Genomic DNA, 18413 nt, shown 5'->3' on the forward strand with positions numbered 1-18413 from the left:
GCAGTGTGTGCCTCCGGTTCCTCCTCATCCAGTACGCACTTATAACTAGACATGAGGGTGGTGTGGCTATGAAGCGAGCGTGTGGCATGAGGGCAGCTGAAGGCTGCGCAGGGTAACATTTGTGTGCACTGTGGACGCAGGGTCGTGCGGGAGGTTGGACAACAATGCCAGCATGTAACCCTGGAGAAGAGGCAGCGGGGTCACCCGCAAGCAGTGATTGTCCTTGGTTGCAGGTAGCGTGGTGCTTTGACTAAGATGTGCCAGCGCGTGTCTTGCTAATGAGGGTTTGTCCCAAGTAAATTGTTAGGGGGGTGATGCCAGACTCTTGCCCCCATTTTGGCTTAATAGTGGGACCTGGAAGCCTCAGATGCAGCCATGCATGCTGCCCCTGCCCTTCCCTATCCGTTACTGTGGTGTTTCCATGACTTTCTGATGTTTTCTGATGTTTGACAAGTCATCACCTATGCGGAGCATCGGTCCCATACAAAAATACTCGAGTCGCCCATTGATTTCAATGGGGTTCGTAACTCGAAATGAGCTCTCGAGCATCGCAGAAAGTTCGACTCGAGTACCGAGCACCCGAGCATTTTAATGCTCGCTCATCTCTAGTATTTTTAATATACACTCCTTAATGGTTGCACAATATACAGTAGTAGTGTATTACTAAAGTGGTATGATGAATGTTTTAAAATATATTTTCTAGCGATCACCTGCGGCGCTAGAAACAAGTTTTAATGTTGTTTGTATATTTTCAGATGGAAAAAGTCCCCCCCCCCCCCCCCGAGAAATTACTAACAGCCAAATTAGTAGGTATTGTATCCGCTTTTTCATTTTCTGTTTAAAGAAGCTAACTGGTGTGGTTCCATCATGGATTTTGATGAAAAGTTATTCGACTTTTTATCACCGCCACCCGATTGTAAGTTTTATACAGACATACGCGCTGTTTTTACACATTTGTTATGTGTTAGGCTAAATAAGAATTTTTTTTTCGATACAGATGCTGTGGATGTAAATGGATACCTACTGAAGTCATATCCTCTAGAAACAATCATTATTCATGAACGAGCGTTAATGACAACGGAAGTCGCCAAACACCCATGGAGTCCGTTGAGGCAGCAAAACAGTTGGCATGAGAATAGGGGACCTATTACCTATCTTGGAAGCATGTGCGGAAACCAATCACGCCACGAGTATCAAAGTGTCATCGTAAGCCACTTGCAATGATTTCATATGATATATTGTTTTATCATAATATAATCCGGTTAGCCCCACAGCGATTGCTCGATTATAGTATGAGTGCTACATGTGTAATCACTGTGTAATTCATTAACAGCATCGTGGCAGCATCAGGAAAAACACAACAATGGCGTTGTCAAACCTGACGCTAAACACCATGGAACACGTAAGCACGTCAGCGGGGCATCCAGCCCAATGTTTCAGACACGTGTCGATCCCCTGGATACGCATCACTGCTGACAATGCAACCGCTAGAAGCTTGCATAACTGACGACTACATCGCCATCCCAACCGATGTTGTCAAACAACAACATATAATTTATAATGCCCGGTCTACCATCAAGGCCGGAGGCTATATCTCTCTCTGTCCATGCATACTCCAGTTCAGCAGTCATATCAATGAAGTTATCTCTGTTAGGCAACTGCAGCGCTATTGTCCTCTTGATACAGACTTAGCTTCATCCGGTACCTTACAATTTATGCACTAGGCGTCTGTCTATTGCTCCATGATATACCTGAACCAACTATCTTTGGTTACCAATGGAGCATTATCACAATCACGTATAAACAGAAGCTACGTTAATAAATAGCCCACGGGCTGGGTGTTTGTCTATAGCAGCACATTTCTATTAGACCTAATAACCCTATTTGGCAACTGCAGTGCTATTGTTTTTGGACATAGCCTGAATTTCACCCTATGCTTTACCAGCTACGCACTAAGTGTCTGTCTATTGCTCTATAATATACCTGAGCTGACTGCTTCAGGGTCATCAATGGAGCATTATTATAATCATCTATAGACTTAAGCTGTGTTTAATAATAACTCACAAGTTGGGTACCTGTCTATAGTAACTGATACTAGTCATTTATTGGGCAACAAGGCATCTCTACCTTGTGCATCACAATCTATGCAGTGGTTATGCATCTATTGCTCCATATATATGTGACTGGACAGGTCTATGGTTGTGAACGTGAGCTGTAACACAGCTCTAATTAGACAGAAGCCTTATCTTCCAATAAAATCTATGTACCTTGGTTTTTGCCAAGTGAGCTCTGACCTCAGCCATTTCAAGAACAATAAAGTACCTCCACCTCGGGGAATGAGGCTCGTGACAGCCCTTTAGTCGCCATTTGAGTATCAATAGTGGTAACTTACAGATTCAAGCTTTAGGGAAATAAACCCATGTATCTGGTTACAATCGTGGTTCCAATTTACAAAAAAGGGAGCAAAAGTGAGCCTGGTAACTACAGGCCAGTAAGTCTCACTTCAGTAACGGGAAAAATTTTCGAGGGGATTCTGAGAGACGCCATCGATGAGTACCTCAAGGAGAATAAGGGAATAACTCCTCACCAGCATGGATTCATGAAGGGTCGCTCATGTCAGACAAATCTGATCCCTTTCTACGATGAAGTAAGCTCTAAGCTGGACCAGGGAGAATCTATAGATCTCGTATATCTGGACTTCTCTAAAGCCTTTGACACCGTGCCACATAATAGGCTAATATACAAAGTGAGGCAGCTTGGACTGGGCGAAAACGTGTGTAAGTGGGTAAAAAATTGGCTCAATGATAGAAAGCAGAGGGTGGTAATAAATGGTTCGTACTCTGATTGGACCACAGTCGCTAGCGGGGTGCCACAGGGTTCAGTATTAGGCCCCACTCTGTTCAATATATTTATCAATGACCTGATAGAGGGGCTGCACAGCAAAATATCAATATTTGCAGATGACACAAAATTATACAATATAATTAATGCAACGGAGGACAATGTGCGGCTACAAACGGACCTAGATAAGCTGGGGGCTTGGGCAGAAAAATGGCAAATGAGGTTCAATGTTGAAAAATGTAAGAATATGCACATGGGCAGGAGAAACGGATGTCACCAATATTCACTTAATGGGGTACCACTAGGGAAAAGTGATTTGGAAAAGGATCTGGGGGTATTAGTGGATAGTAGACTAAACTGGAGTAACCAATGCCAGTCAGCTGCTGCAAAGGCAAATAAAGTCTTGGGGTGCATTAAAAGAGGTATAGGGGCGAAGGACGAGAACATTATCCTTCCATTATATAAGCCACTTTTCAGGCCTCACATGGAATACTGCGTACAATTCTGGTCACCGGTGCTCAGGAAAGATGTCACAGTGCTTGAGGGGGTTCAAAGAAGGGCAACTAAACTACTACATGGAATGATGGGACTGGAATACCCAGAGAGGCTATCCAAATTGAGATTATTTACTCTAGAAAAAAGACGGCTAAGGGGTGATCAAATAACTATGTATAAATACATGAGGGGACAATAAAAGGATCTCTCCCAAGATCTGTTTACACCCAGGACCATGACGGTAACAAGAGGACATCCACTACGATTAGAGGAAAGCAGGTTTCATCACCAACATAGAAGGGGATTCTTTACTGTAAGAGCAGTTAGACTGTGGAACTCTCTGCCGGAGGAAGTGGTGATGGCAAAATCCATAGAGGAGTTTAAAAGGGGACTTGATGTCTTTTTGGAGAGGAAGGACATTATAGGATATAAATCTTAGGTTAATTGTTAATCCGGGTATACAGGCAGGTAGGAACTATTAGGGGTTGATCCAGGGAACAGTCTGATTGCCATTAGGGAGTCGGGAAGGAATTTTTTCCCCAAAAGGGCGAATTTGCTTCTGCCCTTGGTGTTTTTTGCCTTCCTCTGGATCAACACAGGAGGATAGACAGGCTGGACTAGATGGACATTGTCTTCTACTACTATGTTACCTATCACATTATATCTGCAGTTATTACACTTAGGCAGCTGCTATATGAGCTTTGATGTCAGTTATTCAATGCATAACAAAGCATCTTGTCTCTGTCAATCAAGGCAGTCATCTAGCGCATCTGGGTATCTACTTATCATAATATATCTGTAGATATTACACTCATGCAGTTTTTGTGTGCACCTTGATTCCAGTCATTTAGCGCACTGTAAAGCATTTTGTCCCTATCAATCAGGGCTGTGTGTAGCCTGATGTCAGTTATTTAGCGCACTGTAAAGCATCTTGTCCCTGACAATCAAAGCTCTAGAAACCAACAGATAATCCTTCATTCTGAGATCCCTCTGGACGAGCGTACGATTACATCTATATAAATCCAGAACAACGACTGCAATTTGTGAAATCTAAGTGAACTAGAGTATGCGCATCGTTTAGCTATCACAATTTAAATTATAATACTCCTGAAGAACCGCTAAGCATCAGCGGAGAAACGTGTCGAGTATACCTTAAGATGGAGAGTAACGGGGCGGAGCCTGAACGCTGAGGAGAATGGCCGTGTGAGAGTGCAGCTCCTCCGGCAAGACTCCTCTGCAGGACCTATAGCAGCAACCAGCAGCGCTGAAATGAAGAGAGTCGGGAGGGAGAGAGGATCGGAGCCCTCAGGGACGCCGCGGACGAACAGAGGACAGTCCGATATGCAGCGTTACCTCAAGGAAAAGGGCCCCTGCTCCCCGTTGTTTCCAGCAAAGATGGCGCCAGCTCAGCTATCGGCTACACCACACAGTAAGGAGGGGGAGGAGGGAGCTGCCTCGGACAGTGAGGATCGAGAAACAGTGTCCAGAGGCTTCATGAAGGAGCTGCTCATGAAGGCACTAAGCCCCATTATGTCTGAGCTGGGGGAAATTAAGGAGGACATTAAAAATCTTGGTAGACGTGTAGAGGACCTGGAGATGTCCTCCTCTACCATTATTACACATGCCAGGGAAATAACACGCACCCTAAAAGAGCATCACAACCATATAAACAAAGCCCTCTTGAGGCAGGAGGACTTAGAGAATAGAAACAGACGCTCTAATGTACGCATCAAGGGGCTACCAGAGACGTGGGCTGCGGACTGTCTTGATAAGGTGACCAAAGAAATCTTCGCACTCCTCCTTGGAGCGGAGAGAGCGGCCCCCATTGTGATTGAAAGAGGCCACAGAGCTCTTAGGCCTCTCCCGGCGACTGCAGACCCCCCACGGGACGTTATTTGCAAAGTCCTATCCTTTCAGGATGCTTTTGCAATCCTAAGAGCTGCCAGAAACTACAGGGACTTGAAATACTCTGAGGCCCCGATACAGATCTTTCAGGACTTGGCCCCGTCTACCTTGGCAAAGCGCCGCCTCCTCCGCCCGCTCCTAGATGCATTAAGAGAAAGGGGGGTCAAATACGCCTGGCTGTTCCCCTTCGGCTTGGGCATCTCCCATAAAGGCCGACGGCTGAATATCCGGGACCCAGAGGATCTCCAGGCATGTTGGCAGTTCCTCGAGATGGAACCGCTCGACCTTCCATGTTGGCTCCCTTTACCTGAGCTGCCTAAGTTCACAAACCTTCCTTCAACAACTGATTGGAACATGGCGCCCCCGACTAAATCACCCAGAAACAAGAAGAAAAAGAGCCGAGACCCTACTCCGGCGGGAGATTGAGGAACTGTTCCAGTTCGTCTGCCTTTTGGGCAAAAGGTCCCCCTCACTTGTCCTCTACTCGCTGGACTGAGACACCAGTGCCGCAGCGGAGCAGAATGACCTCAGACCTATAAAGGGTCAACAGCAAATTTGGGGATTACCCCCCGTTCTTACTTATATTCCCTTTTTTTTTTCTCTCTTGTCGCGCTGTCTTCTTCACCTGACTTGTGGAGAAGCAGAATCGTCCCGTTGGTGGGGTTTTTTGCAGACTTACTAATCTTCAAGCATCAGACTCACTTGCGGATATTACTCATCTGTTCCATCTCTCCCCTCTCCCCTCCTCCCTTCCCCTTTACCGCTTTAACTAAACCTAATTTTACTGCTGGTTTCAAGTTATATATTTTAAATGGTCCTTAGGAGTCGTCCAGGGCAGGTCTAGTGCATTTCGGTCTCCATCTGGTTAGCTGAGTGCTCCAGTGACCACTTTTGTGGCGGACACCGTCCTGCACACCACCCCCACTGACAGTCCTAGGACAAATTGGTCTTTTCTATTTCTAATACCTTACATGTATATTGCAGTGTGTTTATCCCCTCTGTGTAATCACACCTATCCTCTGTGTTTGAACCCATTCCTTCCCCATAACCGACCCCCCCCCTCCCCTTTGATAAAGTGTCTTCTATTTTGGTAAACATTCTGTCTTTCTCCACAACAGCACGTCTTTAGGACTTACGATGCGTCCCCCGGTACCTGCTGGAGATGACAGCTTCCGCCTTTCCTCTTTCAACGTGAAGGGACTCAACTCCCCCTTTAAAAGATATAACGTAGCACAACTCTTGAGAAAATACGGCACCAAGATTGCCTTCCTTCAAGAGACCCACTACAAGGAGGGTAAGTGCCTTTCATTACCGGGCAGACAGTTTCCACAGGGCTTCCACAACCCCCCACCCGACATCCGCCTCAAAAGGAGTCTCTATCTTATTCCATAGGTCAATCACATTTAAATGTGAGGCACAGCACACTGACGGAGAGGGTAGAGCCATTTTCTTGAGAGGACGCTTAAACAACTTTAAAATCACCCTGGCCAATCTATACACCCCAAACTCGAATCAGGTGACGTAGCTGATAGGGCAACTGGAGACCCTTAGGGAATTCGCAGTGGGCCCCATTATCCTGGGAGGGGACCTGAATCTGACGTTAAACCCTCTGCTAGATTCATCAGTCGGGCGCTCCCAGATTTCACATCCTAAGCTGGGACGCCTATTGCGATGTCTCTCAGAGATGGGTTTGGTAGATGCTTGGCGTCAGTGCTCACCATCAGTAAAGGACTTCACCTTCTTCTCACATGTTCATGCCTCTTTTCAAAGGCTGGACTATTTTCTCATAGCCTCTAATCTCATCCCCCTGCTAATAGACTCCTCTATTGCCGCCACCACTGTGTCCGATCACGCGCCACTACATTTAGATCTTAGACCCCTCTATAATTCGCCTCGGGAGTGGAGATGGAGGCTGAACACCTCCCTCCTTGACTCCGCAGATGACAAAGCGGGGATTGAAAAGCAATTAAAGGAGTTTTTTGAACTCAACAGGGGCGGGGAACAATCGGCCCCAGTGGTGTGGGAGACGCACAAAGCGTTTATTAGAGAAGTATTGATAGCTCTCGGATCCAGGAAAAAGAAAATCCAACAAAAGGAGATAGACGATCTGCTAAAACGTATCTCTAAATTAGAATATACTACTAAACTTTCCGCCAGTAAAGAAAATCTCACTAAACTCGCAGATATCAGAAAAGAACTAAATCTTTGTTTAGAAACAAGGTTTAACAAACGGTGCCTATACCTTAAACATATAGCTTTCGCCCAAGGCAACAGAGGCAGCAAATATATGACTGCCATGATTAAAAAAGCCCGTTCTAGGAACCAAATTGATTCAATAAAAACGCATTCGGGCACTCGAGTCACCTCTTCGTCAGATATCGCTGCGGAGTTCCAACAATTTTACTCCCAACTTTATAACCTTCGACCGCAACAGGACCAAAACGACAATAACGAGACTAACAAACCAATAGAGGATTTTCTAAAAAAGCTACCTCTCCCCAAACTGGACTCAGAAATAGCCAACCAACTTAAGGCCCCCGTAAGGGAAAAGGAAGTTGATGAAGTCTTAAACTCCTCCCCCCCGGGCAAAAGCCCGGGCCCTGACGGTCTACCCCTCATCTACTATAAATCTTTCCGCAATACGTTGGTACCACATCTCACAGAAATGTTTAATGCTCTTTTGAATGGCGGCAGCCTTCCGAGACAGACTCAAGAGGCCCACATCACGTTAATTCTGAAAGAAAACAAAGATCCAGAGATGTGCGGCAGCTACCGACCCATTTCCCTAATTAACCTGGACGCCAAATTATGGGCTAAACTTCTTGCTAAACGTATAGAAGCCCTTGTCCCAACTCTGGTGGATAGGGAACAGGCCGGGTTTGTGAAGGGGAGGGAGGGAAGGGATAATTGCATCCGCGTCCTACACGCAATGCAATATGCTCACATGAACAGAACCCCCCTTGCCTTAGTTAGCACCGATGCCGAAAAGGCATTTGATAGAGTCGACTGGCAATATATGAAATCGGTCTTGCTACACTACAATTCCCCCCCCTCATTCGTCGCGGCTATTTTCTCCCTGTACGCTGAACCGTTTGCCAGACTAAAAATAAATAATATTCTCCCCCCCCCCCCTTTGAAATAAAAAATGGCACACGCCAAGGCCGTCCTTTGTCCCCCACCCTCTTTGTTTTGGCGCTGGAGCCTTTGCTCCTGCATGTCAGGATGGATCAGGAGATACGGGGACTTATAGTGGAAGACTGCTCTTTGTCCGCAGCCGCCTTCGCGGACGATATTATTTTCTTAATCACAAATCCGGAAACGGGCCTTCCTAGACTCGTTGCCTGTCTGGAACAGTTTGGAGCTCTATCGAACTTCAAAATAAACTTTAATAAGTCCACAGTCTTGAATGTCTCGATCCCAAGAGCTCGCTGTGCGACCCTAATGTCTGATTCCCCGTTCTCCTGGTCCAACACCGCAATTGACTTCCTGGGAGTGAGATTGACAGGGAAGATGGAAGACCTCTTCGAAGCCAACTTCCCCCAACTACTCACTAAAGTTAAAACCCTACTACATAACTATGATCGTCCCTACATCTCATGGTTTGGGAGAAAAAACATAATTAAATCTTACATACTCCCATTGATCCTATATCAGATCCGGTCCCTCCCGATCCACCTACCAACTAACTTTTTCAATACACTCCGTAGGATGTTTACCAAATATATTTGGAGACAAAAGGGCTCCAGACTACGTTACAGCCTTATGACAAGGAGGAGAGAGGAGGGAGGAATGGGGCTGCCGAGCATCTCTGACTTCTATATTGTGTCTCACATTAGCTACTGGGAGAGACTATCCATGCCATCAGGGGACCCCTTGCTGTTTCGGATGATTAAAGCCACGTATGGATCCTCTTTGATGGAGACCTTATGGTTCCCCAAAAAAGCTATATATAGGAAAAGGAGCTACAGCTTGCTTCTGAGGGGACCTGCTGAAGCATGGGAATCGCGAGCGGAGGTGCTGGCGCCATCTCCCTCCCCAATCACCCCACTATGCACCCTCCCAACATTGATGGGCTTCCCGTCAGACCCCTGTTCCTCCAGACTTTGGCAAAAACTTAGCAACAAGCTTTTAGGTGAGCTCCAATCTCTGACTCACCTAAACCCCAGGGAGATAGTAGAGACCCTGCTGCCCGGCCAGCCAATGCCTTTTCTTCAAAGAGCTCAAATGGAGGGCGTCATCAAAGATTTCAAGAAAACCCACGTATCCACAAGACCCCCCACAGCATTTGAGAGGGCAGTGAGGGCAGGTAGTCCATCTGCTGGAAGAATAGCGTACCTCTGCAAACTCTGCTTTCCACCTTCCCCATCTTTTAAGCCCGCGTTCCTCTCCTCATGGGAGAAGAAACTAAATATAACTTTATCCTCATCGGACTCCCAACTAATTCTAAAGTTTGCACATGGTATTTCCGCGTGCATAATTAATCAAGAAGCACATTATAAACTACTAGTCCGCTGGTATAGGACCCCGCAGTGGCTGGACGACCATAAGCTCACGTCCATCAACAAATCTTGGAGATGTGAAAATGGCCCAGGTACATACCTCCATCTATGGTGGACTTGTCCACTTTTGTCGACTTTTTGGCGTAAGATAGCTGACTCCTTAAAAAGAATCCTACCTAACTTTACACTGACTCCTGAGGCAATGTTCTTGTGGAAGCCCTCGGGGGAATTTAGCCCTCAGAGGCACAGACTATTAGCTCACGCAATTGACGGGGCGAAAGCACTTATTCCGCACCTGTGGCTGCAGAAGACTCCACCTCTCTTCTCCCAATGGAGAGATAGGATGGACCGGACCTACAATCTGGAGGAACTCTCCAGCTGGTCAAATGGATCACATGAGAAATTTCTGGAAATTTGGGGCCCATGGCGTAAAATACGATCTGAGCTCATTCCCCTGACCTGCGGAGAGGAGGAGGCGGAGGCTGGAGTCTCGTCTTAGGTATAGTCGGAGTGCTTCCCCTAACAGAGAGGAAATGCCCATACAGAGTGCATTTGAATCCCCCCCCTCCCCACTCTTCCCTACCCATCCCTCCCTACCTCCCCCTGCCTCGTTAGTCATTGTCTGTCCACCCGTTTGCCGAGTCAGATTTACACTTATGCATAAAAAATAGCAATGGACCCATTGTAGTATATGGCGAAGTTCTGTGGGTTGTTCACTAATGGATCCAAGAATTCTGACTTGCCTGATTGTACTTGACATGTACGTTTTTGTTAAAACTCAATAAATAATTTTGGATTAAAAAAAAAAAAAAAAAAAAAAAAAGAAATCATGCAATTAGAACTGTAAAAAAAAAAAAAAAAAAAAAAGATGGAGAGTAACAGCATATTTCAGGTTACTATTTTACTTTGGGTATTGCAACCTTTAGTCTAGCATCAGAAAGTACCGACATTGTTGTGCGTTCAGAATACGAGCATACGATCATCAGTTGCAAGGTCAAGATACTATTAACGATAAGTAGAGATGAGCGAACGTACTCGTCCGAGCTTGATGCTCGTTCGAGTATTAGCGTGTTCGAGATGCTCGTTATTCGAAACGAGCACCACGCGATGTTCGAGTTACTTTCACTTTCGTCTCTAAGACATTAGCGCACTTTTCTGGCCAATAGAAAGACAGGGGAGGCATTACAACTTCCCCCTGTGACGTTCAAGCCCTATACCACCCCCCTGCAGTGAGTGGCTGGCGAGATCAGGTGTCACTTTTAAAATCAGGAGTGATTTTAGGTTTCAAGAACCCCAACGGTCCTTCTTAGGGCCACATCTGACCGTGTGCAGTACTGTTGAGGCTGCTTTTAGCAGTGTTGCACTTTTTTTTTTTGTATATCGGCCGTGCAGACCGTTGCGTCCTCAGTCTGCACTCATTGTACATAGTATAGGGCCAGTACTGGTGAGGCAGGGACAGTGGGAAAGGTGAAAGAGATATACTGTCTATATAAGCAGTGGGCTTTTTCAAACAAATTTTGGGAAAAAAACTATATTTGGGCTGCCTGTGAACGTCCTCAGTGTACTGCGTGTCTGCTGGGGGTAGTAGTCCTAATTAATGTGCAGCTAAGCGTTACAGCAAACTTGCGCAAAAGTGTTTCCTGGCTCTGCGGTGGCCGTTACATTACCGCTGTGATCCTGTCCACATTAAAACATTATATATATACACGGTGCTTACAGTATCTGTCTACTGTCTGAGCTCTGCCGTTCCAAAAATAGAAGCAAAATACTTAAGGCCTACTAGTGGCGTCTGACCACTTGACTGCTTCTGCGCTGTGAATTCCACTATCTCAGTCCTACGCACCTACGTCTCACTGCAGGCGTGCGCAAAAGTGTTTCCTGGCTCTGCGGTGCCCATTACATCACCGCTGTGATCCTGTCCACATTGAAACAGTATACATATATACGCTGCCTACAGTATCTGTCTACTGTCTGAGCTCTGCTGTTCAAAAAATAGCAGCAAAATACTTAAGGCCTACTAGTGGCATCTGGCCACTTGACTGCTTCTGCGCTGTGAATTCCACTATCTCAGTCATACGCACCTACGTCTCACTGCAGGCGTGCGCAAAATTCTTTCCTGGCTCTGCTGTGCGTTCCGTAAGCGAAGTCAGCCTCCAACCACAGGCCAATAAGCGGCACATTTTATTACAGCGTTCTGTTTCTGCTCTACTCGTAATACACCATGCTGAGGGGTAGGGGTAGGCCTAAAGGACGTGGACGTGGGCGAGGACGCGGAGGCCCAAGTCAGGGTGTGGGCACAGGCCGAGCTCCTGATCCAGGTGTTTCGCAGCCGACTGCTGCGGGATTACGAGAGAGGCACGTTTCTGGCGTCCCCAGATTAATCTCACAATTAATGGGTCCACGCGGTAGACCTTTATTAGCAAATGAGCAGTGTGAGCAGGTCCTGTCATGGATGGCAGAAAGTGCATCCAGCAATCTATCGACCACCCAGTCTTCTACGCCGTCCATAGCTGCAACTCTGAATTCTCTGGCTGCTGCTCCTCCTTCCTCCCAGCCTCCTCACTCCATTACAATGACACATTCTGAGGAGCAGGCCGACTCCCAGGAACTGTTCTCGGGCCCCTGCCCAGAATGGGCAGCAATGGTTCCTCTCCCACAGGAGGACTTTGTCGTGACCGATGCCCAACCTTTGGAAAGTTCCCGGGGTCTGGGGGATGAGGCTGGGGACTTCCGGCAACTGTCTCAAGAGCTTTCAGTGGGTGAGGAGGATGATGACGATGAGACACAGTTGTCTATCACTCAGGTAGTAGTAATTGCACTAAGTCCGAGGGAGGAGCGCACAGAGGATTTGGAGGAAGAGCAGCTGGACGATGAGATGACTGACCCCACCTGGTTTGCTAAGCCTACTGAGGGCAGGTCTTCAGAGGGAGAGGCAAGTGCAGCAGCAGGACAGGTTGGAAGAGGCAGTGGGGTGGCCACGGGGAGAGGCAGGACCAGAGCGAAGAATCCCCCAACTGTTTCCCAAAGCACCCCCTCGCGCCAAGCCTCCGTGCAGAGGGCTAGGTCTTCAAAGGTGTGGAAATTTTTCAGTGAGAGCGCGGACGACCGACGAACAGTGGTGTGCAACCTGTGTCGCACCAAGATCAGCCGGGGAGCCACCACTACCAGCCTCACCACCACCAGCATGCGCAGGCATATGATGGCCAAGCACCCCACAAGGTGGGGGTCACACCACTGCCTCCACCCCTGTGCCCCAACCTGCCACTGAGATCCAACCTCCCTCTCAGGACACAGGCACGAGCGCCTCCCGGCCAGCACCCACACCCTCACCTCCGCTGTCCTCGACCCCATCCAGCAATGTCTCTCAGCGCAGCGTTCAGCTGTCGCTAGCACAAGCGTTAGAGCACAAGCGCAAATATGCCACCACGCATCCGCACGCTCAAGCTTTAAACGTGCATATTGCCAAATTGATCAGCCTGGAGATGCTGCCGTACAGGCTTGTGGAAATGGAGGCTTTCAAAAACATAATGGCGGCGGCGGCGGTCCCACGCTACGCGGTCCTCAGTCGCCACTATTTTTCTCAGTGTGCCGTCCCAGCCCTACACCAGCATGTCTCCCACAACATAAATCGTGCCCTCACCAACGCCCTTAACCACGGATACGTGGATAAGTACTGGAGGGCAAGGCCATTTTATCTCCCTGATGGCACATTGGGTGAATTTGGTGGAGGCTGGGACCGAGTCAGAGCCTGGGACCGCTCACATCCTACCCACACCCAGAATAGCGGGTCCTACCTCGGTGCTGGTATCTGCGGCGGTCTATGCCACCACCTCTAAACCCTCCCCCCCTCCTCCTACGCAACCTCTACCTCTCAATTAAGAAGTCTGAGCAGCATGTCGCCAGCAGACGGTGTGGCGCGGCAGCACAGCGGTGGGCAAGCGTCAGCATGTCGTGCTGAAACTACTCAGCCTAGGTGACAAGAGGCACACAGCCCCCGAGCTGTTGCAGGGTCTGACTGAGCAGACCGACCTCTGTCTTTCGCCACTGAGCCTCCAACCGGGCACGGTCATGTGTGAGAACGGCCATAACCTGGTGGCGGCTCTGCAGCTCGGCAGCCTCACACACGTGTCATGCCTGGCCCATGTCTTCAATCTGGTGGTTCAGCGGTTCCTGAAAAACTACCCGCACTTGTCAGACCTGCTCGGCAAGGGGCGCCGCGTCTGCGCACATTTCCGCAAGTCCACCACGGATGCTGCCACCCTGCGGACCCTGCAACATCGGTTTAATCTGCCAGAGCACCGTCTGCTGTGCGACGTGCCCACATGGTGGAATTCTATGCTCCACATGTTGGCCAGGCTCTATGAGCAGCAAAGAGCAATAGTGGAATACCAACTCCAACATGGGCGGCGTAGTGGGAGTCAGCCTCCTTAATTCTTTACCGAGGAGTGGGCCTGGATGGCAGACATCTGCCAGGTCCTCCGAAACTTTGAGGAGTCTACCCAGATGGTGAGCGGCGACGCTGCAATCATTAGCATTACCATCCCGCTGCTATGCCTGCTGATAAGTTCGCTACAAGGCATAAAAGCCGACGCTTTGCGGTTGGAACTGGAGACGGGCGACGAGAGTATGTCGCTTGATAGTCAGAGCACCCTCATGTCTATATCTCAGCGCATTTTGGCGGAGGAGGGGGAGGAGCAGGAGGAGGAGGGGGAATAGACAGCTGGGTCCACTGCAGAGGGTACCCATGCTGCTTGCCTCCCATCTGTTCAGCGTGTATGGCCTGTGCACGAGGAGGAGGAGAAGGAGGAGGATCCGGAAAGTGATCTTCCTAGTGAGGACAGCGATGTGTTGCGTACTGGTACCCTGGCACACATGGCTGACTTCATGTTAGGCTGCCTTTCTCGTGACCCTCGTGTTGGGTGTACACCCTTCTCGACCCCCGGTATAAGGAGAACCTTTCCACTCTCATTCCTGAAGAGGAAAAGGGTTCAAGAGTGATGCAATACCACAGGGCCCTGGTGGACAAACTGATGGTAAACTTCCCATCTGACAGCGCTAGCGGCAGAAGGCGCAGTTCCGAGGGCCAAGTAGCAGGGGAGGCGCGGAGATCAGGCAGCATGTACAGCGTAGGCAGGGGAACACTCTCCAAGGCCTTTGCCAGCTTTATGGCTCCCCAGCAAGACTGCGTCACCACTCCCCAGTCAAGGCTGAGTCGGAGGGAGCACTGTAAAAAGATGGTGAGGGAGTACGTAGCCGATCATACCACCTTCCTCCGTGATGCCTCTGCTCCATACAACTATTGGGTGTTAAAGCTGGACACGTGGCATGAACTTGCGCTGTGTGCCCTTGAGGTACTTGCTTGCCCTGCCGCTAGTGTCTTGTCAGAGAGGGTGTTTAGTGAAGCTGGGGGAATCATCACAGACAAGCGTACCCGCCTGTCAACTGCCAGTGCCGACATGCTTACACTCATAAAGATGAACAAAGCCTGGATTTCCCCAGTCTTCTCTTCTCCACCGGCGGAGAGCAGCGGAACCTACAGATTCTTTTCGCTGCAACAGCAGATAAAAGCACTCTACTCTATCACCGGTAAAATGGGGCATTTAGCTTCATCAATCTGTCTCTGACATTCGTCCTCCTCCTGCTACTCCTCCTCCAGAAACAACATGTCATCGCGCTGAATGGCCAATTTTTATGCGGCCCAAAAGACTCATCTACATCTACCAATGTTTTTACAATTTTTCTAAGTTTCAAAAGTATTGAGACTGTAACATGAACCAATTTTTTCAACTGGGCTGCCTCCAAGCGCTGTTTCAAATTAAGCAACAGTGTGCTGTATCTTTAAAAAAATGTTTATGGGTTTCACCTGCCCTCTCGCTTGATAAATTTTTCAGAGGTACACTTCTACTCTTGGTACATTAATTTTTGGGGCCCATGCCTACACTCTTATCCAACTTATTTTTCCGGCCTTCTCCTACGCTCATGTTATCCCAATGTTTCAGAGGTTGGCCTATACTATTACTACAGAAATTTTACTGGGGTCTGCCGATACTGCTGCTACATAACTGTTACTGGGGTCTGCCTATATTTCTGCCACGTAAATGTTACAGGGGATCTGATTATACTGCTGCTACAGAAATGTTACTGGGGTCTGCCTATACTTCTACTACAGACATGTTACAGGGGTCTGCCTATGTTTCTGCAACAAAAATGTTACAGGGGTCTGCTTATACTGCTGCTACAGAAATGTTACAGGGGTCTGCCTATACTGCTGCTACATAAATGTTACTCGGCTCTGTCTATACTGTTACAACAGAAATGTTACTGGAGTCTGTCTATAGTGTTACTACTGAAATGTTAAAAATGCTGGGCTCTGCCTGTACCGCTGCTACTGAAATGTCACGGGGTCTGCATATACTGCTGCTACACAAATGTTACAGGGGTCTGCCAATACTGCTGCTACATAAATGTTACAGGGGTGTGCCTATACTTCTGCTAATGAACTGTTACTGGGGTCTGTCTATACGGTTACAGAATAGTTAATGCGGTCTCCCTAGACTTCTGCAACATATCTGTTTCCGGGGTCAGCTTATACCTTTGCTACATTAATATTACAGGTGCCTGTGTATACTATGGGTGCACTAAATCTTCCCATCGCGGTGTTCTACCTATCTGGCCCCTAAAAAAACACCCCGACTGACTAGTGCATGTAGTGTGGGCCGAGGCCAACATGTATTTCCTCTCACGTAACCTCAGCTATCCGGGGCACTGCAATGGGATTTCTTTCTGTACCGTCTGTGGGTTCCTGCTAGCCACCCATGCTGTGGGTGCACACAGACTTCCCATTGAGGTGTTTTACCTGCCTGTCCCCAAAACACTGACAGACTTAGGTAGGGTGCAGAGTGCAGATGGTTTACCCCTTGCATGGGTCATATCCAAAAATGCTCGAGTCGCCCATTGACTTCAATGGGGTTTGTAACTCGGAACGAACTCTCGAGCATTGCGGAAAGCTCGACTCGAGCAACGAGCATCCGAGCATTTTGATGCTCCCTCATCTCTATTACAATACTGTTTAGCAGCGAGACCTCTGTCTAATGCACTGCAGACACAGAACGGTATAACTGAAGTCGTTTGCAGTAGGCTAGGAAATGTTCGAGCAGTTTCACGGGGAGAGCTGGTTGTACGGCACTGCAGCTTGAGAACACTATTACTGAAAGGCTGGGAACAGGCCTAGATGCGTAATACTAAAATTGATGCACTACTACTCCCAGTCAGCCACAACTATAATGCACACGGTCAGATGTAGCCCTAAGAAGGAGCGTTGGGATTCTTGAAGACAGGATCCTACTCTAACACTTTCCCTATATAAGCAGCTCTTTCCCTTAACTCTGCCTACGGCACTGCAGACACAGATCAGTATAGCCGAAATGGCCTCCACAGCCCGAGATGCTTAAAAAAAAAATGGTGCACTACTGCTCCCAGCCAGCCACAACAGTAATGCACACTGTGAAGAGTAGCCCTAAGAAGGACCGTTGGGGTTCTTGAAGACTGGATCCTACTCTAACACTGTCCCTATATCAGTAGTAGCACTTTCCCTAACCTCTGCCAGCATGCATCTGAGGCGAGCTACGGGAGGGACCAGTTTAAGTACCTTGCGGTCACCTGATCGGCCCAGCCACTCACTACGGTGGGGGGAGAGGGCTGGCACGTCACAGCAGGAAGTGGTAATGCCTTCCTCGCATGTCTATTGGCTAGAAAATGGCGCTAAATATGCAGGGAAGGAAATGCAATTGACTCGAGTACCGGGTGGTGTTCGTCTCGAGTAACGAGCATCTCGAGTACCCTAATGCTCAAACGAGCATCAAGCTCGGACAAGTGTGCTCGCTCATCTCTACTTATGATGCATCTTTACAGGCGCCTACTATTGGGTGCTTCTGCTGACAAACCGTGGTTCCTTATGTTGTGGAAAAGGAAATTGGGGGTTAGCTTTGATAAAGAAGATACTAGGAGAGTGTTAAATAACTCCCACATTTTCTCTAAATGTCTCCGCATCCAAGAAAATTCACTTAAATTACTCACCCGATGGTATAAAACCCTGGCCTCACTTTGTAAATGTAACATTTCAGAGACAGACATATGCTGGAGATGTGATTCAGATAGGGGAATTTTGTTACACATACGGTGGCACTGCCCAAATATCAAACGATATTGGCAAACTATCACAGAACAAATAAATAAAATCTGGGGATCTTCTTTTTCATTTTCTCCCAAGAAAGTACTACTCTGGAAACCCTCAAAACAGTTTAAACCTTCAAAAAGATGCCTTCCTACCATCTTGTTCACAGCAGCAAAACTTCTTATCCCACCTCTTTGGAAGGGGAAACAGATACCTTCTGTGTCACTGGAGTGATAAGGTATCACAAATATATAGATTTAAGGAATTGGCCGCATGGGAATCTAGCTTGAGAGCAGCTTTTCTCGAACTTTGGTCACCATGGACAGCATATTTAAAAGGAACAGATAGTGTAAACTAGCCCACTATTTTTTCACCATAGTAATGCTTTTGACCTACCCAATGATAACATTTTCACTTTGATGACCCTCTTGTTGACCTGGTTCTACCTTTCAATGTTTCAATTTTATACAAGCTTTTTTTTTCCTGCCAGCATTGTTGTC

The sequence above is a fragment of the Eleutherodactylus coqui genome, chromosome 8, assembly GCF_035609145.1.
Source record: "Eleutherodactylus coqui strain aEleCoq1 chromosome 8, aEleCoq1.hap1, whole genome shotgun sequence".
Lineage (NCBI taxonomy): Eukaryota > Metazoa > Chordata > Amphibia > Anura > Eleutherodactylidae > Eleutherodactylus > Eleutherodactylus coqui.